This window comes from Pseudopipra pipra, unplaced genomic scaffold (assembly GCF_036250125.1).
Source record: "Pseudopipra pipra isolate bDixPip1 unplaced genomic scaffold, bDixPip1.hap1 HAP1_SCAFFOLD_122, whole genome shotgun sequence".
NCBI classification, from domain to species: domain Eukaryota; kingdom Metazoa; phylum Chordata; class Aves; order Passeriformes; family Pipridae; genus Pseudopipra; species Pseudopipra pipra.
This window is the reverse complement of record NW_026990601.1, coordinates 80,886-102,459: the sequence shown is the minus strand read 5'-3', so window position 1 is coordinate 102,459 and position 21,574 is coordinate 80,886. Positions and strand designations below refer to the sequence as shown.

The window sequence follows — 21,574 nt, the reverse complement described above, 5'->3', positions numbered from 1 at the left end:
AAATCTGGGGAAAAAAGTACTGTCTTTCTGAAATGTCTCTCAAACATGAAAGCCTAGAGAAAACTTTTTTTTGTGAGTAAAAAGAAGCCTCCAGGATGATCCTTATGCAATACAAATCATGTGTTTTTCAGACTGAATGCACTCCTTTATTCACCTTTTCAGAGAGTATCGGCCAGAATACGAGCGCCTGAGAAAAACACTGGTAAGTGTTTTTAGCTGTTTTACACCTGAACAGTGTATCTTGGGTCACTTTTGTGCACACAATTGCCTTTATGTTGAGAGGGTCTAACATGTCATTTACTAGTCGTACTCACTGTGGGAAAACTCCTGTCCTGAAGGAGTCCACCATTTGCCTTTTTTTTCCTAGATGTGGTGGAGCATATCTTTACAAAACTAAAGATTTTGTAAAACAGATGTTGCTCACTGGTTTAGTGCTAGTATTTGAGCTAATTGTGTGAAAATGATTGGGAAATAAGATTGTGTCTTCCATTCAGATGGACAGAGAGTTCTTAAAAATAAATTTCCAAAGGGATTTGTTGAGACTATCCCTGTATCTTCCTGCACCAGTGAAGAGTACTAGTTTGACTTAGTAAGAAAGACTGAATTGCAGTGCCAAAATCAGTAGCTCTGCTCACCTGAGTTCTGGCTGTCCAAAGGACAGTTCTCTGCAGGCACAGCTACACAGAGTTTGCTTCCCGGCGCTGCTGAAAACGTCCTAGAATCCCACCTGACTGGAGGTTGCTTTCCATGCTTAGTCAGAAGTTCTGTGTAACCTGAGTTGAAATGTAAGACCTGCGTAGTGACTTCTGCTCTCTGACTGGGGACAGGCTGCTGGGTTTGGGTGAGGTTTCTCTTCTCCTGATGTTTTAAATGTTCTCAGAATCCACATGTAAATCTTTGTCTACGGGAGAAAGCTCAAAATAAACAAAAGAGAGAGCAGCTGGAACACTTGTGGAAGGACATGGGCAGCGTGTGTGTGCAGGGCAGCACACTGGCAGGTACCTCCCAGGAAGATAAAGTTTACTGCAGAAGTTTTCTGAAGAGTTTGCCTTGTGAAGTAGTACAGTGCTTCTTTGTCCTCACAGCAGAAATGTGAAAGCAGCTCCATGTTAGAGGAGCAGGGCTTTAGTTCCTGTGGGATTGGTCACACTTAGCTCGTCCTGTGTCAGTCACAGGTTTGAAGAAACCCCGCTGTGTAGCTAAAGCAGTGGACCTACTAGAAATAATGAAATACTTTAGAAAAGGCGAAACAGTCAGATCAGAATATGAGAAAGCTCTGCTGTTGGCTGCACTGTTCCTTAGATGAGGCGAGTAGGTGCTGATGGAGTCTGTCCTGTGTCTGGGATCCACAAGCAGCTTTCTGTCCCCTTAGAGCAGGTGTTCATTGCTGGGTTTCTGTGCAGATAGAAACCTTACCTTTAGCAAGCTGCTGTGCTGTGTGTGCCTGCAGGTAAGAAAAGCTGGGAGTGCAGTCCCTCTGCTTTGATTGCTGTGTCCCTTTGGTAGTGATTTTGGAGGGGAATCCCAGAGCCATTTGGTTTGAAGGGGGACCTTCAAAGGCCAGCCTGTCTTCCGTGGGCAGGGACACCTTCCACTGTCGTTGCTCCGAGTCCCGTCCAGCCTGGCCTGGAACACGTGCAGGGATGGGGCAGGCTCAGCTTCCCTGTGCAGTGTGCTCTAATATCTCTCCACTGGCATCCTGAAAAATGTTGTCAGCGTGTTTTGTTGGCCGACGGTAAGCAGGACCTGGGTGAAAAGGACATTCTCTGAGGTGCTGGGAGAAGGAGGACTCGTGCGGGCACCTCCAGAGACAGCGGGAACGGGAGCGTGCTGCGGAGAAGGAAAATTCCAGGGGGTGGGTGCCAAGAAATTTGTCCTTCCCTTGCCCTGTGCTCTGCACTTAGCAATGGGTCAAGTGCAGAAGTTTCCTGGGGACCCTGGGAAATGATGCCGGGTCTGCTAAGAAAAGTGGGGCCAAGGGAGCAGGACCTGGGTCTGCGAGCGTGGGAGAAACAAGGGCCGGGTCATCCTCTGCTTCCAGGAGGGAGGGCAGCAGGAAAGGCCACGGACTAAAGCACTGAAGTGCCGTTCCCCAGGGAGCCCCTGCCCAGCACTGAACTTCCTTGTGCACTTGCTGTCCCTTTGCCAGCGGAGCCGAAGCGTCGGGTGCGGGTGCCGGGGGGATGGAGCTGCCAAGGACAAACTGGGAGGGTGTTTGCGAAGGAAGGGGGGAGAAGGAGCTCTTGATGTGCTTTTTTTACTTCTTCATCCCACAGAATTGCCACGAGAGGAAATACTTCAGAGGGGCTTCCCTCCAGCTAAGCCCTGAATATGCCAGGAGGTTTCAGCCGGGAGGAAAGGAGCTGTGGAAGAAAAGCAGCCTAAAAATAGCCAGCGGGGATCATCAGGTTTTCCAGCCAAGAAGAACAAGGAGAGAGATGAGGGAATCGGGTTCCAATTCCTAATGATTTGGTGGGTGCAGGAATGATTTCTGTGTGTTTTCCAGTCCCTTTTGATTCCTGAGATGATTTTAAAATGATGGCTTTAGCAATCAACTAAATCGGAGATGTTGTTTTTGAGAGGAAATGATGCCAAATAAATGCAGAGTTTTGGGTCAGTTTTTGGGATGATTTGAGTCAGTTTTTGGGGTCAGTTTGGGGTCATTGTTTGGGGTGATTTGGGTCAGTTTTGGGTCAGCTTTTGGGGTGATTGGGGTCAGTTTTGGGTCAGCTTTTGGGATGATTTGGGTCAGGTTTTGGGGTCAGTTTTGGGTCAGCTTTTGGGGTGATTTGGGTCGGTTTGGGGTCAATTTTTGGGGAGCACTGGGTGTTACTGGTGGTTGTTGGGGAGCACTGGGTGTTACTGGGGAGCACTGGGAGAGCAAATGAAAAATAAAGGGAATAAAAAATAACCGAAATAAAAAAGGAAATATAAAATAGAAAAGAAAATTAAAAAAAAAAAAGGCAAAAAAACTAAAAAGGAAATAAAATGAAAATGAAATAAAAGAGAAAAAAAAAAACAAAAAACCCCCTTCTTGGGCACCCCGTTTCCTCTCCTCCCCCCCCCCCCGAACCGTAAATTGCGGGGTCATCACCCCTCAAATGTGAGAAGGGGACCCCAAAATGTGGGTGAGGGAACCCCAGGGAGCCGAAAAAGTGGAGGGGGAGCCGCAGTAAGAAAGCGAAGCCGGGCGGTCGGGCGGCGGGGTGGGGGGGGGAGCCAAGGTGGCGACGCCGGCGCGTGCGCAGTCGTTGGAAAGACGCCGGCGATCACGTGGTAACTGAGGGCAGCCAGGAGAGGGACCGGCGACGCATGCGCGGTGGCTCTCGTGCCGGTGCAGCGCTCCCTGGTCGAGTTAAGGGCCGGTTCCGGCGGCAGGGCGGGACTCGCGGTCTCCCGTCCCTCCCGGGGTGTGTGTGGGGGGAATAACATGAAGATTTTTCGGGGTGAAAGCGCAGAAATTAGCGAGGAGGGACGCTAATTTGGGTAAACCCGGTCCCCGGAAGTAGAGAGCGACCGGAAGTCCTCCAAAGCCCCGGCCCGGAAGTCCGCCAAGCCCACAGTAAAGATGGCGCCGCCAGGACCGGAACGACCACACTAAAGATGGCGACCCCGGCCCGGAAGTCCGCCAAGCCCACAGTAAAGATGGCGCCACCAGGACCGGAACGACCACACTAAAGATGGCGGCCCCGGCCCGGAAGTCCGCCCCGAGGCCACACTCAAGATGGCGCCGCCAAAACCGGAACTTAGCCGAGGCCACTCTAAAGATGGCGGCGAGAGGCCCCCTCGCTTTAGAGAGGCGTTTATCCTGTTGCCTGACCTCCGCCGCCACCCGGACCCCCGCCCCGCGCCCGCAGCGCCGTCTCGCCGCGCCGCTTCCCGCTGTGGGGACAAGGCGGGGCGCTCGGCGGCGCCGGGCGCGGGCGGCAGGTTCGTGGGCGGCGGCAGGCACCGGCGACGGCAGCCCCCTCTCGGCGCCGCGGAGCGCGGCGGTCGCCGCGAGAAGCCCAGGCACCGCCCCCCTTCCGCTCCGCTCCGCTCCCGCTCCCGCCCCCGTCCCCGCCCCGCTCGGTCCCGCCGTGGCCTGGAGATGCTGTCGGGGCTGCGCCGCCGCCTTCCCCCCCTGGAAGCGACCCACGGCGGCAGATCCGACGGAGATCGTCCCCGGGGTAACCTGGGCGCTGTGGGGGGGGCGCGGCGGTGGGGGGGCGCGGCGGGGGGGCGCGGCCGCTCTTCTGCCTCTCCCGCGGCCATCGGCGACCGCAGGCAGGGGAAGCGACAGGCAAGTTTCTCGCCTCTGCGGAGAAACTTGCACCTGCGTGCCGCCGCAGGGCCGGTTTCGGATGTGCCCTGGCATTGCGCCCCCCCCTCCCCCGCGGGGAGGGTCTGCGCTGCCTCGGGGCCCCTGTCTGTGCTGCCGGGAGAGAGAAATCCTTTGGGAAGCTGGGCTGGAAACAGCAACTCTGTGAATTGCTCAGCTTTTCCTAGGCAAGGGCAGGTTTTAGGGAACAAAGGCCCGTACTCGCGAAAGGCGCCGCGGGTCTCGCCAAGGGGTGGGGGGGGGCGCGCGGCTGCGGCGCCGCGCGCGGCTGCAGTGCCGCTCCCGGCCGTGTCCGCCAGGCGGCGACTGTGAGGCCCGGCCCGGCGCTCGGGGGCGCTCTCGCAAGCGACGCCCCCGGGAAAGCGGCGGGCTTTGGGCGCTGCCGGCCTTCCCCCGGAGCGCCCGGGCTGGCCCGGCGCCTGGCAAAACCTCTGAGGGAAAAGGCAAGCAACAGCTGCGCTTCTTCTGCCCTTTCTTTAGCCAGGGACTGGAACACAGACAAAATCAAGGGGCTCTTTGACCTGTGCAGGCTCCAAGCATTTTTCAGCCTTCCCTAGCAGGGCATTCTCACCCTCTGAAAAGCTGAAAGGCTTTAACAGCTGGAGACGCGCCTGCAGCTGTGCAGATTAACGTAGTTTCTTTGAGGAAACGAAGGGGAAGTTTTCCTGTTGTGAGCCTAAATACCGAGTCTACTCTGCTTTTTCAATCAGGTGACGAAGCTTATGGAAAAAAAGACCAAAGGCCTCGAGGTGAGTACATTCTACCGAGTTCTGCTTTTCTGGGATCGGTTTGGGAAAATCACGTGAAATTCTAAAAAGCTTCTCTCCGTGTTTTCTAGTTGTTTTTTCAGCCTTGGTCTAAGTTTCCTGTAGAAAAGGGCATAGAATTATTAGAACAGACAAACTAGACCTTCTCGGGAGAGATGGAAGAAAAGGCTGCTGATTGCAGTTCTGCTTTTCTTGTCTTCCCTTCGACTGTCATTTTCTCTCCCCTGCTGTTCAAATAGGCAGCAATTAATTGCTCTGCTGAAGAGTTTGCTGTGCTAAGTGTCTGTCAAATTGACGCCTTCAACTCAAGACAGCACCTGCTCCTTAGTTACAAAAAGTTCCTCCCAGGAAATTTCCAGGCGTGCCCATAAATCTCCTCGCTGTTTGTTTGGGAGAACAGGGTTTTCTCGTCTGTAACAGAATAGTCGTGGCATTTGCTATTGAATGCTGGTGGCAATCTAGTCAGAAGAGGACCCCGTGCTTCACTAATTTTGCCTTTTTGTTGTTGGGGGTGACTTCTTCCCAGGGATGTTCTTCTTGATCCCCCGGGGCAAAGGGAGGTGTCAGCGTCAGGAGCCATCCTAACTGGGGCCCTGGTAGGTCAGTGCTTTTTGTGTGACTGGACGGTGAAGCTGTCTGTGGGAATGACCTGGCTAGTGCTCAGTGTAGTCCTAATTAAGGTGTCTTTTACTCCGTGTTCCCAGGCTCCCTGTTTTCCTTCGGTCGCCGTGGGTGTGCCGGACGCCTCTGGCAGGACTAACCCTGTGGCTTTTATGTCCAACGTGCTGTGCTGTGTGTGCCTGCAGGTAAGAAAAGCTGGGAGTGCAGTCCCTCTGCTTTGATTGCTGTGTCTCTTGGGTAGTGATTTTGGAAGCGGCGCCCGCGCAGAGCGAGGCGTTGGCCGGGCCGGCGCCTGAAGCGCTCGGGGCCGCCGGGCAGGGCAGTGCCCGGCTGGTGGGTGCCTCGCAGAGAGAAGAGCCTGGCCCTGGGAAGGCAGGAGCCTGGTCTCGAGCTGCTCTGGACCGCTGTGGGGATGAGTTTGAAGTTTTGGGGTCGCTTGTTTCTGTCCCTACCTTCCCACTGAAAACAATAACTTAAGAAGTTCTCCTCTGGACTGGTCCAGAGAAATTGTGGAGTCTCCATCCCTGGAGATGCTTAAAACACTTTTGCTCAGGCAAAGTTGTGAGCAACCTCTTCTGCCTAATCCCGCTTTTTGAGCAGGAGAGACTGGACTAGATGATCTCCAGAGGTATTGTCCAACCCCCACCATTCTGTCCTTCTGTAAAGGGGCTTTGCACTGCCCTTTGGAACTGTAATCTGTTGATGACCTGTGTTGAGGTCACGCTGCAGCTTGTTACACTGCAGCTTGTCACACTGAATGGCAGCCTGAATAATTTAATATTGAACTGTGATTAATCACAAGATGAAAGCTCAGATAGGCTGGTAAGAGGCAGTGTTCTTTGCTGCAGCATTTCCCACCTGAGGTAATTTTCCTTGTTCTGAAAGTGTCAAGTACAGTTGGGCAATGTACTGCATAGGAAGAAGGGAAAGAATCTCCAAAGCAAATAAATGAACAAAAAAACCCTTTATATTTGCTTGTGCAAGAAGAAGATTGTTATTCCACTCAACCAGGTTTTGAGAGGACAAATTAATTGTTTCTCTGACAACAGTATACACTGGAGGCTGTTAATGATCCCATAGTCTGTGCTAAAGGTTTTAGCTGATTGTGTTTGTCATCAGCTTTTACTAAAGAAAAAGCAAGCCTTCTCGGCTGTGTGGATATTACAGGAACGAAATGATTCCATTCATGTAGATAATGATAACAGAGCCAAACCAAAACTATTGTGAGTGTCCTATGTGGAACAATATACAGAATTTCAAAAGGGATTGTAGTGGTCCCATATACAGAACTAACATACTTCCTGTTCCTTATTTGCTGATCAGGTCATGTTTATCTGCCTGTCAGGACTGTTGGAGCACTGGATGGAGAGCAGGTCATATGAGGAGGATTACGGAGTAAAAGGCAGCTTGTACTGAAGTGCAGGGAAAGTATAAATATTGATATATATTGGCACAGCGCCTGGCCTTAATGCTTAAAATCCTTTGGAGAGCTGTCTGCATATTTACTGTATTAATGATCAAATGCAAGGCTGTGTTGGGAAAGGTCTTCCATTTGGAAGTCAGTAGTTGAGACTGTCTTGCCTATGAAAAAGAGGGAGAATTTTCGTTAGAGGGTGTAGGATTCTGGCTGGTAATAGTCTTAATTCAAGGTATTTTTAGAGAATTGATTTAATACAAGCAGAACAAATGGCCAGAAGTGTAATGAGAGACAAGTTGAAATTAGAAAGTAGATGTGCATTTTGAATGTATTGTCATAGCAACTGATTAAATTCTCCCTCTCTTGCTGTTCTGGGGACCTTTTAAATGTGCTTTGGCTAAATAAAAAGTTAGACTATTAGACTATTTCAGAGCCAAAAGGTCAGTTCTTGTTGTCTCTTTTGCACTTTAATTCTAGTACACTGATACTTGCTAACCACGTATAACCCTAGATGCAGAATGAGAACTTGGGTTATTAACAATAAACAAGTAAACAGCAGAAAGACTTGACCTTTCTTTTGAATTGCCCTACAGTGTTACAAAATACCAAACAAACCTCCTTCCCCAAAGAAACGCCCCCCAAAATGCCCTAACAACTCACCAAACACAAAATCACCGACAACCAAAAAGCAGAAGTAACAAACATGAACAGCAAGTGGAGGAAGAGTTTGAAAGCGGGCTGGACAGAAGCAGAAGTGTTACTGCCCACTCTTAGGCCACTGTGCTGATTAAATGGGTGTTGTTAGGTTTAGATTAGTAGTTTGTTGTTGTTGGGTTTTTCGGTGGTGTTGATTTTTTTTGTTGTCGTTGTGGGGGATTGTTTGTTTGTTTGTTTTTATTTTGGTTTTTTTTCTGTATTAAAAATCTGGCTCAGTTACTCTCTAGTTCTGGTGTGTTCTCTTTTCCAGGTGGTTGGTGTTTCTGCAGTGTTTGGCACAGGACTGGGGGAGATTTTTACCCAGCTTTCTAAAGCTGTAGATGAATAGGAGAGGTAAGGGGATAACTTCTGGTCCGCGACCCAGTGACCACTTCCTGAAGGTCCTGATTCATGAGTCTGCTCCTTTGATTTGAAGGAGTGTACAGTTGCCATAGCCAAGGTAGCTTAGGGTGTCCAGTATCAGCATAAAAAGCAGCAGTAAAAAGGAACTATTCAGAGATGAATTTTTGTGCTGTTCCGTGAAAAAGTAAAAGCTATCTGTGCCAGCAAGTCTGTGAAGTAATTTTTTTCTTGTAGTTCCATACCAAGTTTTGAATTGTTGCTGTTTTAATGAAGTATGTTCATTGATTTTGCATCCATTGGTTTCAGAATCCAAATCTGGGGAAAAAAGTACTGTCTTTCTGAAATGTCTCTCAAACATGAAAGCCTAGAGAAAACTTTTTTTTGTGAGTAAAAAGAAGCCTCCAGGATGATCCTTATGCAATACAAATCATGTGTTTTTCAGACTGAATGCACTCCCTTTATTCACCTTTTCAGAGAGTATCGGCCAGAATACGAGCGCCTGAGAAAAACACTGGTAAGTGTTTTTAGCTGTTTTACACCTGAACAGTGTATCTTGGGTCACTTTTGTGCACACAATTGCCTTTATGTTGAGAGGGTCTAACATGTCATTTACTAGTCGTACTCACTGTGGGAAAACTCCTGTCCTGAAGGAGTCCACCATTTGCCTTTTTTTTCCTAGATGTGGTGGAGCATATCTTTACAAAACTAAAGATTTTGTAAAACAGATGTTGCTCACTGGTTTAGTGCTAGTATTTGAGCTAATTGTGTGAAAATGATTGGGAAATAAGATTGTGTCTTCCATTCAGATGGACAGAGAGTTCTTAAAAATAAATTTCCAAAGGGATTTGTTGAGACTATCCCTGTATCTTCCTGCACCAGTGAAGAGTACTAGTTTGACTTAGTAAGAAAGACTGAATTGCAGTGCCAAAATCAGTAGCTCTGCTCACCTTGAGTTCTGGCTGTCCAAAGGACAGTTCTCTGCAGGCACAGCTACACAGAGTTTGGCTTCCCGGCGCTGCTGAAAACGTCCTAGAATCCCACCTGACTGGAGGTTGCTTTCCATGCTTAGTCAGAAGTTCTGTGTAACCTGAGTTGAAATGTAAGACCTGCGTAGTGACTTCTGCTCTCTGACTGGGGGACAGGCTGCTGGGTTTGGGTGAGGTTTCTCTTCTCCTGATGTTTTAAATGTTCTCAGAATCCACATGTAAATCTTTGTCTACGGGAGAAAGCTCAAAATAAACAAAAGAGAGAGCAGCTGGAACACTTGTGGAAGGACATGGGCAGCGTGTGTGTGCAGGGCAGCACACTGGCAGGTACCTCCCCAGGAAGATAAAGTTTACTGCAGAAGTTTTCTGAAGAGTTTGCCTTGTGAAGTAGTACAGTGCTTCTTTGTCCTCACAGCAGAAATGTGAAAGCAGCTCCATGTTAGAGGAGCAGGGCTTTAGTTCCTGTGGGATTGGTCACACTCAGCTCGTCCTGTGTCAGTCACAGGTTTGGAAGAAACCCCGCTGTGTAGCTAAAGCAGTGGACCTACTAGAAATAATGAAATACTTTAGAAAAGGCGAAACAGTCAGATCAGAATATGAGAAAGCTCTGCTGTTGGCTGCACTGTTCCTTAGATGAGGCGAGTAGGTGCTGATGGAGTCTGTCCTGTGTCTGGGATCCACAAGCAGCTTTCTGTCCCCTTAGAGCAGGTGTTCATTGCTGGGTTTCTGTGCAGATAGAAACCTTACCTTTAGCAAGCTGCTGTGCTGTGTGTGCCTGCAGATAAGAAAAGCTGGGAGTGCAGTCCCTCTGCTTTGATTGCTGTGTCCCTTTGGTAGTGATTTTGGAGGGGAATCCCAGAGCCATTTGGTTTGAAGGGGACCTTCAAAGGCCAGCCTGTCTTCCGTGGGCAGGGACACCTTCCACTGTCCCCGGTTGCTCCGAGTCCCGTCCAGCCTGGCCTGGAACACGTGCAGGGATGGGGCAGGCTCAGCTTCCCTGTGCAGTGTGCTCTAATATCTCTCCACTGGCATCCTGAAAAATGTTGTCAGCGTGTTTTGTTGGCCGACGGTAAGCAGGACCTGGGTGAAAAGGACATTCTCTGAGGTGCTGGGAGAAGGAGGACTCGTGCGGGCACCTCCAGAGACAGCGGGAACGGGAGCGTGCTGCGGAGAAGGAAAATTCCAGGGGGTGGGTGCCAAGAAATTTGTCCTTCCCTTGCCCTGTGCTCTGCACTTAGCAATGGGTCAAGTGCAGAAGTTTCCTGGGGACCCTGGGAAATGATGCCGGGTCTGCTAAGAAAAGTGGGGCCAAGGGAGCAGGACCTGGGTCTGCGAGCGTGGGAGAAACAAGGGCCGGGTCATCCTCTGCTTCCAGGAGGGAGGGCAGCAGGAAAGGCCACGGACTAAAGCACTGAAGTGCCGTTCCCCAGGGAGCCCCTGCCCAGCACTGAACTTGCTTGTGCACTTGCTGTCCCTTTGCCAGCGGAGCCGAAGCGTCGGGTGCGGGTGCCGGGGGGATGGAGCTGCCAAGGACAAACTGGGAGGGTGTTTGCGAAGGAAGGGGGGAGAAGGAGCTCTTGATGTGCTTTTTTTACTTCTTCATCCCACAGAATTGCCACGAGAGGAAATACTTCAGAGGGGCTTCCCTCCAGCTAAGCCCTGAATATGCCAGGAGGTTTCAGCCGGGAGGAAAGGAGCTGTGGAAGAAAAGCAGCCTAAAAATAGCCAGCGGGGATCATCAGGTTTTCCAGCCAAGAAGAACAAGGAGAGAGATGAGGGAATCGGGTTCCAATTCCTAATGATTTGGTGGGTGCAGGAATGATTTCTGTGTGTTTTCCAGTCCCTTTTGATTCCTGAGATGATTTTAAAATGATGGCTTTAGCAATCAACTAAATCGGAGATGTTGTTTTTGAGAGGAAATGATGCCAAATAAATGCAGAGTTTTGGGTCAGTTTTTGGGATGATTTGAGTCAGTTTTTGGGGTCAGTTTGGGGTCATTGTTTGGGGTGATTTGGGTCAGTTTTGGGTCAGCTTTTGGGGTGATTGGGGTCAGTTTTGGGTCAGCTTTTGGGATGATTTGGGTCAGGTTTTGGGGTCAGTTTTGGGTCAGCTTTTGGGGTGATTTGGGTCGGTTTGGGGTCAATTTTTGGGGAGCACTGGGTGTTACTGGTGGTTGTTGGGGAGCACTGGGTGTTACTGGGGAGCACTGGGAGAGCAAATGAAAAATAAAGGGAATAAAAAATAACCGAAATAAAAAAGGAAATATAAAATAGAAAAGAAAATTAAAAAAAAAAAAGGCAAAAAAACTAAAAAGGAAATAAAATGAAAATGAAATAAAAGAGAAAAAAAAAAACAAAAAACCCCCTTCTTGGGCACCCCGTTTCCTCTCCTCCCCCCCCCCCCGAACCGTAAATTGCGGGGTCATCACCCCTCAAATGTGAGAAGGGGACCCCAAAATGTGGGTGAGGGAACCCCAGGGAGCCGAAAAAGTGGAGGGGGAGCCGCAGTAAGAAAGCGAAGCCGGGCGGTCGGGCGGCGGGGTGGGGGGGGGAGCCAAGGTGGCGACGCCGGCGCGTGCGCAGTCGTTGGAAAGACGCCGGCGATCACGTGGTAACTGAGGGCAGCCAGGAGAGGGACCGGCGACGCATGCGCGGTGGCTCTCGTGCCGGTGCAGCGCTCCCTGGTCGAGTTAAGGGCCGGTTCCGGCGGCAGGGCGGGACTCGCGGTCTCCCGTCCCTCCCGGGGTGTGTGTGGGGGGAATAACATGAAGATTTTTCGGGGTGAAAGCGCAGAAATTAGCGAGGAGGGACGCTAATTTGGGTAAACCCGGTCCCCGGAAGTAGAGAGCGACCGGAAGTCCTCCAAAGCCCCGGCCCGGAAGTCCGCCAAGCCCACAGTAAAGATGGCGCCGCCAGGACCGGAACGACCACACTAAAGATGGCGACCCCGGCCCGGAAGTCCGCCAAGCCCACAGTAAAGATGGCGCCACCAGGACCGGAACGACCACACTAAAGATGGCGGCCCCGGCCCGGAAGTCCGCCCCGAGGCCACACTCAAGATGGCGCCGCCAAAACCGGAACTTAGCCGAGGCCACTCTAAAGATGGCGGCGAGAGGCCCCCTCGCTTTAGAGAGGCGTTTATCCTGTTGCCTGACCTCCGCCGCCACCCGGACCCCCGCCCCGCGCCCGCAGCGCCGTCTCGCCGCGCCGCTTCCCGCTGTGGGGACAAGGCGGGGCGCTCGGCGGCGCCGGGCGCGGGCGGCAGGTTCGTGGGCGGCGGCAGGCACCGGCGACGGCAGCCCCCTCTCGGCGCCGCGGAGCGCGGCGGTCGCCGCGAGAAGCCCAGGCACCGCCCCCCTTCCGCTCCGCTCCGCTCCCGCTCCCGCCCCCGTCCCCGCCCCGCTCGGTCCCGCCGTGGCCTGGAGATGCTGTCGGGGCTGCGCCGCCGCCTTCCCCCCCTGGAAGCGACCCACGGCGGCAGATCCGACGGAGATCGTCCCCGGGGTAACCTGGGCGCTGTGGGGGGGGCGCGGCGGTGGGGGGGCGCGGCGGGGGGGCGCGGCCGCTCTTCTGCCTCTCCCGCGGCCATCGGCGACCGCAGGCAGGGGAAGCGACAGGCAAGTTTCTCGCCTCTGCGGAGAAACTTGCACCTGCGTGCCGCCGCAGGGCCGGTTTCGGATGTGCCCTGGCATTGCGCCCCCCCCTCCCCCGCGGGGAGGGTCTGCGCTGCCTCGGGGCCCCTGTCTGTGCTGCCGGGAGAGAGAAATCCTTTGGGAAGCTGGGCTGGAAACAGCAACTCTGTGAATTGCTCAGCTTTTCCTAGGCAAGGGCAGGTTTTAGGGAACAAAGGCCCGTACTCGCGAAAGGCGCCGCGGGTCTCGCCAAGGGGTGGGGGGGGGGCGCGCGGCTGCGGCGCCGCGCGCGGCTGCAGTGCCGCTCCCGGCCGTGTCCGCCAGGCGGCGACTGTGAGGCCCGGCCCGGCGCTCGGGGGCGCTCTCGCAAGCGACGCCCCCGGGAAAGCGGCGGGGTTTGGGCACTGCCGGCCTTCCCCCGGAGCGCCCGGGCTGGCCCGGCGCCTGGCAAAACCTCTGAGGGAAAAGGCAAGCAACAGCTGCGCTTGTTCTGCCGTTTCTTTAGCCAGGGACTGGAACACAGACAAAATCAAGGGGCTCTTTGACCTGTGCAGGCTCCGAGCATTTTTCAGCCTTCCCTAGCAGGGCATTCTCACCCTCTGAAAAGCTGAAAGGCTTTAACAGCTGGAGACGCGCCTGCAGCTGTGCAGATTAACGTAGTTTCTTTGAGGAAACGAAGGGGAAGTTTTCCTGTTGTGAGCCTAAATACCGAGTCTACTCTGCTTTTTCAATCAGGTGACGAAGCTTATGGAAAAAAAGACCAAAGGCCTCGAGGTGAGTACATTCTACCGAGTTCTGCTTTTCTGGGATCGGTTTGGGAAAATCACGTGAAATTCTAAAAAGCTTCTCTCCGTGTTTTCTAGTTGTTTTTTCAGCCTTGGTCTAAGTTTCCTGTAGAAAAGGGCATAGAATTATTAGAACAGACAAACTAGACCTTCTCGGGAGAGATGGAAGAAAAGGCTGCTGATTGCAGTTCTGCTTTTCTTGTCTTCCCTTCGACTGTCATTTTCTCTCCCCTGCTGTTCAAATAGGCAGCAATTAATTGCTCTGCTGAAGAGTTTGCTGTGCTAAGTGTCTGTCAAATTGACGCCTTCAACTCAAGACAGCACCTGCTCCTTAGTTACAAAAAGTTCCTCCCAGGAAATTTCCAGGCGTGCCCATAAATCTCCTCGCTGTTTGTTTGGGAGAACAGGGTTTTCTCGTCTGTAACAGAATAGTCGTGGCATTTGCTATTGAATGCTGGTGGCAATCTAGTCAGAAGAGGACCCCGTGCTTCACTAATTTTGCCTTTTTGTTGTTGGGGGTGACTTCTTCCCAGGGATGTTCTTCTTGATCCCCCGGGGCAAAGGGAGGTGTCAGCGTCAGGAGCCATCCTAACTGGGGCCCTGGTAGGTCAGTGCTTTTTGTGTGACTGGACGGTGAAGCTGTCTGTGGGAATGACCTGGCTAGTGCTCAGTGTAGTCCTAATTAAGGTGTCTTTTACTCCGTGTTCCCAGGCTCCCTGTTTTCCTTCGGTCGCCGTGGGTGTGCCGGACGCCTCTGGCAGGACTAACCCTGTGGCTTTTATGTCCAACGTGCTGTGCTGTGTGTGCCTGCAGGTAAGAAAAGCTGGGAGTGCAGTCCCTCTGCTTTGATTGCTGTGTCTCTTGGGTAGTGATTTTGGAAGCGGCGCCCGCGCAGAGCGAGGCGTTGGCCGGGCCGGCGCCTGAAGCGCTCGGGGCCGCCGGGCAGGGCAGTGCCCGGCTGGTGGGTGCCTCGCAGAGAGAAGAGCCTGGCCCTGGGAAGGCAGGAGCCTGGTCTCGAGCTGCTCTGGACCGCTGTGGGGATGAGTTTGAAGTTTTGGGGTCGCTTGTTTCTGTCCCTACCTTCCCACTGAAAACAATAACTTAAGAAGTTCTCCTCTGGACTGGTCCAGAGAAATTGTGGAGTCTCCATCCCTGGAGATGCTTAAAACACTTTTGCTCAGGCAAAGTTGTGAGCAACCTCTTCTGCCTAATCCCGCTTTTTGAGCAGGAGAGACTGGACTAGATGATCTCCAGAGGTATTGTCCAACCCCCACCATTCTGTCCTTCTGTAAAGGGGCTTTGCACTGCCCTTTGGAACTGTAATCTGTTGATGACCTGTGTTGAGGTCACGCTGCAGCTTGTTACACTGCAGCTTGTCACACTGAATGGCAGCCTGAATAATTTAATATTGAACTGTGATTAATCACAAGATGAAAGCTCAGATAGGCTGGTAAGAGGCAGTGTTCTTTGCTGCAGCATTTCCCACCTGAGGTAATTTTCCTTGTTCTGAAAGTGTCAAGTACAGTTGGGCAATGTACTGCATAGGAAGAAGGGAAAGAATCTCCAAAGCAAATAAATGAACAAAAAAACCCTTTATATTTGCTTGTGCAAGAAGAAGATTGTTATTCCACTCAACCAGGTTTTGAGAGGACAAATTAATTGTTTCTCTGACAACAGTATACACTGGAGGCTGTTAATGATCCCATAGTCTGTGCTAAAGGTTTTAGCTGATTGTGTTTGTCATCAGCTTTTACTAAAGAAAAAGCAAGCCTTCTCGGCTGTGTGGATATTACAGGAACGAAATGATTCCATTCATGTAGATAATGATAACAGAGCCAAACCAAAACTATTGTGAGTGTCCTATGTGGAACAATATACAGAATTTCAAAAGGGATTGTAGTGGTCCCATATACAGAACTAACATACTTCCTGTTCCTTATTTGCTGATCAGGTCATGTTTATCTGCCTGTCAGGACTGTTGGAGCACTGGATGGAGAGCAGGTCATATGAGGAGGATTACGGAGTAAAAGGCAGCTTGTACTGAAGTGCAGGGAAAGTATAAATATTTATATATATTGGCACAGCGCCTGGCCTTAATGCTTAAAATCCTTTGGAGAGCTGTCTGCATATTTACTGTATTAATGATCAAATGCAAGGCTGTGTTGGGAAAGGTCTTCCATTTGGAAGTCAGTAGTTGAGACTGTCTTGCCTATGAAAAAGAGGGAGAATTTTCGTTAGAGGGTGTAGGATTCTGGCTGGTAATAGTCTTAATTCAAGGTATTTTTAGAGAATTGATTTAATACAAGCAGAACAAATGGCCAGAAGTGTAATGAGAGACAAGTTGAAATTAGAAAGTAGATGTGCATTTTGAATGTATTGTCATAGCAACTGATTAAATTCTCCCTCTCTTGCTGTTCTGGGGACCTTTTAAATGTGCTTTGGCTAAATAAAAAGTTAGACTATTAGACTATTTCAGAGCCAAAAGGTCAGTTCTTGTTGTCTCTTTTGCACTTTAATTCTAGTACACTGATACTTGCTAACCACGTATAACCCTAGATGCAGAATGAGAACTTGGGTTATTAACAATAAACAAGTAAACAGCAGAAAGACTTGACCTTTCTTTTGAATTGCCCTACAGTGTTACAAAATACCAAACAAACCTCCTTCCCCAAAGAAACGCCCCCCAAAATGCCCTAACAACTCACCAAACACAAAATCACCGACAACCAAAAAGCAGAAGTAACAAATATGAACAGCAAGTGGAGGAAGAGTTTGAAAGCGGGCTGGACAGAAGCAGAAGTGTTACTGCCCACTCTTAGGCCACTGTGCTGATTAAATGGGTGTTGTTAGGTTTAGATTAGTAGTTTGTTGTTGTTGGGTTTTTCGGTGGTGTTGATTTTTTTTGTTGTCGTTGTGGGGGATTGTTTGTTTGTTTGTTTGTTTTTATTTTGGTTTTTTTTCTGTATTAAAAATCTGGCTCAGTTACTCTCTAGTTCTGGTGTGTTCTCTTTTCCAGGTGGTTGGTGTTTCTGCAGTGTTTGGCACAGGACTGGGGGAGATTTTTACCCAGCTTTCTAAAGCTGTAGATGAATAGGAGAGGTAAGGGGATAACTTCTGGTCCGCGACCCAGTGACCACTTCCTGAAGGTCCTGATTCATGAGTCTGCTCCTTTGATTTGAAGGAGTGTACAGTTGCCATAGCCAAGGTAGCTTAGGGTGTCCAGTATCAGCATAAAAAGCAGCAGTAAAAAGGAACTATTCAGAGATGAATTTTTGTGCTGTTCCGTGAAAAAGTAAAAGCTATCTGTGCCAGCAAGTCTGTGAAGTAATTTTTTTCTTGTAGTTCCATACCAAGTTTTGAATTGTTGCTGTTTTAATGAAGTATGTTCATTGATTTTGCATCCATTGGTTTCAGAATCCAAATCTGGGGAAAAAAGTACTGTCTTTCTGAAATGTCTCTCAAACATGAAAGCCTAGAGAAAACTTTTTTTTGTGAGTAAAAAGAAGCCTCCAGGATGATCCTTATGCAATACAAATCATGTGTTTTTCAGACTGAATGCACTCCCTTTATTCACCTTTTCAGAGAGTATCGGCCAGAATACGAGCGCCTGAGAAAAACACTGGTAAGTGTTTTTAGCTGTTTTACACCTGAACAGTGTATCTTGGGTCACTTTTGTGCACACAATTGCCTTTATGTTGAGAGGGTCTAACATTTCATTTACTAGTCGTACTCACTGTGGGAAAACTCCTGTCCTGAAGGAGTCCACCATTTGCCTTTTTTTTCCTAGATGTGGTGGAGCATATCTTTACAAAACTAAAGATTTTGTAAAACAGATGTTGCTCACTGGTTTAGTGCTAGTATTTGAGCTAATTGTGTGAAAATGATTGGGAAATAAGATTGTGTCTTCCATTCAGATGGACAGAGAGTTCTTAAAAATAAATTTCCAAAGGGATTTGTTGAGACTATCCCTGTATCTTCCTGCACCAGTGAAGAGTACTAGTTTGACTTAGTAAGAAAGACTGAATTGCAGTGCCAAAATCAGTAGCTCTGCTCACCTTGAGTTCTGGCTGTCCAAAGGACAGTTCTCTGCAGGCACAGCTACACAGAGTTTGGCTTCCCGGCGCTGCTGAAAACGTCCTAGAATCCCACCTGACTGGAGGTTGCTTTCCATGCTTAGTCAGAAGTTCTGTGTAACCTGAGTTGAAATGTAAGACCTGCGTAGTGACTTCTGCTCTCTGACTGGGGGACAGGCTGCTGGGTTTGGGTGAGGTTTCTCTTCTCCTGATGTTTTAAATGTTCTCAGAATCCACATGTAAATCTTTGTCTACGGGAGAAAGCTCAAAATAAACAAAAGAGAGAGCAGCTGGAACACTTGTGGAAGGACATGGGCAGCGTGTGTGTGCAGGGCAGCACACTGGCAGGTACCTCCCCAGGAAGATAAAGTTTACTGCAGAAGTTTTCTGAAGAGTTTGCCTTGTGAAGTAGTACAGTGCTTCTTTGTCCTCACAGCAGAAATGTGAAAGCAGCTCCATGTTAGAGGAGCAGGGCTTTAGTTCCTGTGGGATTGGTCACACTCAGCTCGTCCTGTGTCAGTCACAGGTTTGGAAGAAACCCCGCTGTGTAGCTAAAGCAGTGGACCTACTAGAAATAATGAAATACTTTAGAAAAGGCGAAACAGTCAGATCAGAATATGAGAAAGCTCTGCTGTTGGCTGCACTGTTCCTTAGATGAGGCGAGTAGGTGCTGATGGAGTCTGTCCTGTGTCTGGGATCCACAAGCAGCTTTCTGTCCCCTTAGAGCAGGTGTTCATTGCTGGGTTTCTGTGCAGATAGAAACCTTACCTTTAGCAAGCTGCTGTGCTGTGTGTGCCTGCAGGTAAGAAAAGCTGGGAGTGCAGTCCCTCTGCTTTGATTGCTGTGTCCCTTTGGTAGTGATTTTGGAGGGGAATCCCAGAGCCATTTGGTTTGAAGGGGACCTTCAAAGGCCAGCCTGTCTTCCGTGGGCAGGGACACCTTCCACTGTCCCCGGTTGCTCCGAGTCCCGTCCAGCCTGGCCTGGAACACGTGCAGGGATGGGGCAGGCTCAGCTTCCCTGTGCAGTGTGCTCTAATATCTCTCCACTGGCATCCTGAAAAATGTTGTCAGCGTGTTTTGTTGGCCGACGGTAAGCAGGACCTGGGTGAAAAGGACATTCTCTGAGGTGCTGGGAGAAGGAGGACTCGTGCGGGCACCTCCAGAGACAGCGGGAACGGGAGCGTGCTGCGGAGAAGGAAAATTCCAGGGGGTGGGTGCCAAGAAATTTGTCCTTCCCTTGCCCTGTGCTCTGCACTTAGCAATGGGTCAAGTGCAGAAGTTTCCTGGGGACCCTGGGAAATGATGCCGGGTCTGCTAAGAAAAGTGGGGCCAAGGGAGCAGGACCTGGGTCTGCGAGCGTGGGAGAAACAAGGGCCGGGTCATCCTCTGCTTCCAGGAGGGAGGGCAGCAGGAAAGGCCACGGACTAAAGCACTGAAGTGCCGTTCCCCAGGGAGCCCCTGCCCAGCACTGAACTTGCTTGTGCACTTGCTGTCCCTTTGCCAGCGGAGCCGAAGCGTCGGGTGCGGGTGCCGGGGGGATGGAGCTGCCAAGGACAAACTGGGAGGGTGTTTGCGAAGGAAGGGGGGAGAAGGAGCTCTTGATGTGCTTTTTTTACTTCTTCATCCCACAGAATTGCCACGAGAGGAAATACTTCAGAGGGGCTTCCCTCCAGCTAAGCCCTGAATATGCCAGGAGGTTTCAGCCGGGAGGAAAGGAGCTGTGGAAGAAAAGCAGCCTAAAAATAGCCAGCGGGGATCATCAGGTTTTCCAGCCAAGAAGAACAAGGAGAGAGATGAGGGAATCGGGTTCCAATTCCTAATGATTTGGTGGGTGCAGGAATGATTTCTGTGTGTTTTCCAGTCCCTTTTGATTCCTGAGATGATTTTAAAATGATGGCTTTAGCAATCAACTAAATCGGAGATGTTGTTTTTGAGAGGAAATGATGCCAAATAAATGCAGAGTTTTGGGTCAGTTTTTGGGATGATTTGAGTCAGTTTTTGGGGTCAGTTTGGGGTCATTGTTTGGGGTGATTTGGGTCAGTTTTGGGTCAGCTTTTGGGGTGATTGGGGTCAGTTTTGGGTCAGCTTTTGGGATGATTTGGGTCAGGTTTTGGGGTCAGTTTTGGGTCAGCTTTTGGGGTGATTTGGGTCGGTTTGGGGTCAATTTTTGGGGAGCACTGGGTGTTACTGGTGGTTGTTGGGGAGCACTGGGTGTTACTGGGGAGCACTGGGAGAGCAAATGAAAAATAAAGGGAATAAAAAATAACCGAAATAAAAAAGGAAATATAAAATAGAAAAGAAAATTAAAAAAAAAAAAAGGCAAAAAAACTAAAAAGGAAATAAAATGAAAATGAAATAAAAGAGAAAAAAAAAACAAAAAACCCCCTTCTTGGGCACCCCGTTTCCTCTCCTCCCCCCCCCCCCCGAACCGTAAATTGCGGGGTCATCACCCCTCAAATGTGAGAAGGGGACCCCAAAATGTGGGTGAGGGAACCCCAGGGAGCCGAAAAAGTGGAGGGGGAGCCGCAGTAAGAAAGCGAAGCCGGGCGGTCGGGCGGCGGGGTGGGGGGGGGAGCCAAGGTGGCGACGCCGGCGCGTGCGCAGTCGTTGGAAAGACGCCGGCGATCACGTGGTAACTGAGGGCAGCCAGGAGAGGGACCGGCGACGCATGCGCGGTGGCTCTCGTGCCGGTGCAGCGCTCCCTGGTCGAGTTAAGGGCCGGTTCCGGCGGCAGGGCGGGACTCGCGGTCTCCCGTCCCTCCCGGGGTGTGTGTGGGGGGAATAACATGAAGATTTTTCGGGGTGAAAGCGCAGAAATTAGCGAGGAGGGACGCTAATTTGGGTAAACCCGGTCCCCGGAAGTAGAGAGCGACCGGAAGTCCTCCAAAGCCCCGGCCCGGAAGTCCGCCAAGCCCACAGTAAAGATGGCGCCGCCAGGACCGGAACGACCACACTAAAGATGGCGGCCCCGGCCCGGAAGTCCGCCAAGCCCACAGTAAAGATGGCGCCACCAGGACCGGAACGACCACACTAAAGATGGCGGCCCCGGCCCGGAAGTCCGCCCCGAGGCCACACTCAAGATGGCGCCGCCAAAACCGGAACTTAGCCGAGGCCACTCTAAAGATGGCGGCGAGAGGCCCCCTCGCTTTAGAGAGGCGTTTATCCTGTTGCCTGACCTCCGCCGCCACCCGGACCCCCGCCCCGCGCCCGCAGCGCCGTCTCGCCGCGCCGCTTCCCGCTGTGGGGACAAGGCGGGGCGCTCGGCGGCGCCGGGCGCGGGCGGCAGGTTCGTGGGCGGCGGCAGGCACCGGCGACGGCAGCCCCCTCTCGGCGCCGCGGAGCGCGGCGGTCGCCGCGAGAAGCCCAGGCACCGCCCCCCTTCCGCTCCGCTCCGCTCCCGCTCCCGCCCCCGTCCCCGCCCCGCTCGGTCCCGCCGTGGCCTGGAGATGCTGTCGGGGCTGCGCCGCCGCCTTCCCCCCCTGGAAGCGACCCACGGCGGCAGATCCGACGGAGATCGTCCCCGGGGTAACCTGGGCGCTGTGGGGGGGCGCGGCGGTGGGGGGGCGCGGCGGGGGGGCGCGGCCGCTCTTCTGCCTCTCCCGCGGCCATCGGCGACCGCAGGCAGGGGAAGCGACAGGCAAGTTTCTCGCCTCTGCGGAGAAACTTGCACCTGCGTGCCGCCGCAGGGCCGGGTTCGGATGTGCCCTGGCATTGCGCCCCCCCCTCCCCCGCGGGGAGGGTCTGCGCTGCCTCGGGGCCCCTGTCTGTGCTGCCGGGAGAGAGAAATCCTTTGGGAAGCTGGGCTGGAAACAGCAACTCTGTGAATTGCTCAGCTTTTCCTAGGCAAGGGCAGGTTTTAGGGAACAAAGGCCCGTACTCGCGAAAGGCGCCGCGGGTCTCGCCAAGGGGTGGGG

At 51.6% G+C, this 21,574-nt stretch overlaps 4 long non-coding RNA genes across 4 annotated transcripts; all 4 read left to right on the top strand.

Moving 5' to 3' along the window:
• Positions 1-1,203: 1,203 nt before the first annotated feature.
• LOC135408009 (uncharacterized) lies at positions 1,204-2,625 on the top strand. The gene is made up of 2 exons (XR_010427146.1): positions 1,204-1,450; positions 2,277-2,625. It is a non-coding gene; the product is annotated as an uncharacterized LOC135408009 (long non-coding RNA).
• A 3,072-nt stretch (positions 2,626-5,697) lies between these two features.
• On the top strand, positions 5,698-11,130 carry LOC135408010 (uncharacterized). Its single transcript, XR_010427147.1, has 2 exons — positions 5,698-5,894; positions 10,782-11,130. It is a non-coding gene; the product is annotated as an uncharacterized LOC135408010 (long non-coding RNA).
• On the top strand, positions 7,829-9,922 carry LOC135408011 (uncharacterized). Its single transcript, XR_010427148.1, has 3 exons — positions 7,829-8,176; positions 8,628-8,699; positions 9,155-9,922. It is a non-coding gene; the product is annotated as an uncharacterized LOC135408011 (long non-coding RNA).
• Positions 11,131-14,203: 3,073 nt separating the features above from the next.
• On the top strand, positions 14,204-19,640 carry LOC135408005 (uncharacterized). The gene is made up of 2 exons (XR_010427142.1): positions 14,204-14,400; positions 19,292-19,640. It is a non-coding gene; the product is annotated as an uncharacterized LOC135408005 (long non-coding RNA).
• The last annotated feature ends 1,934 nt before the right edge of the window (positions 19,641-21,574 follow it).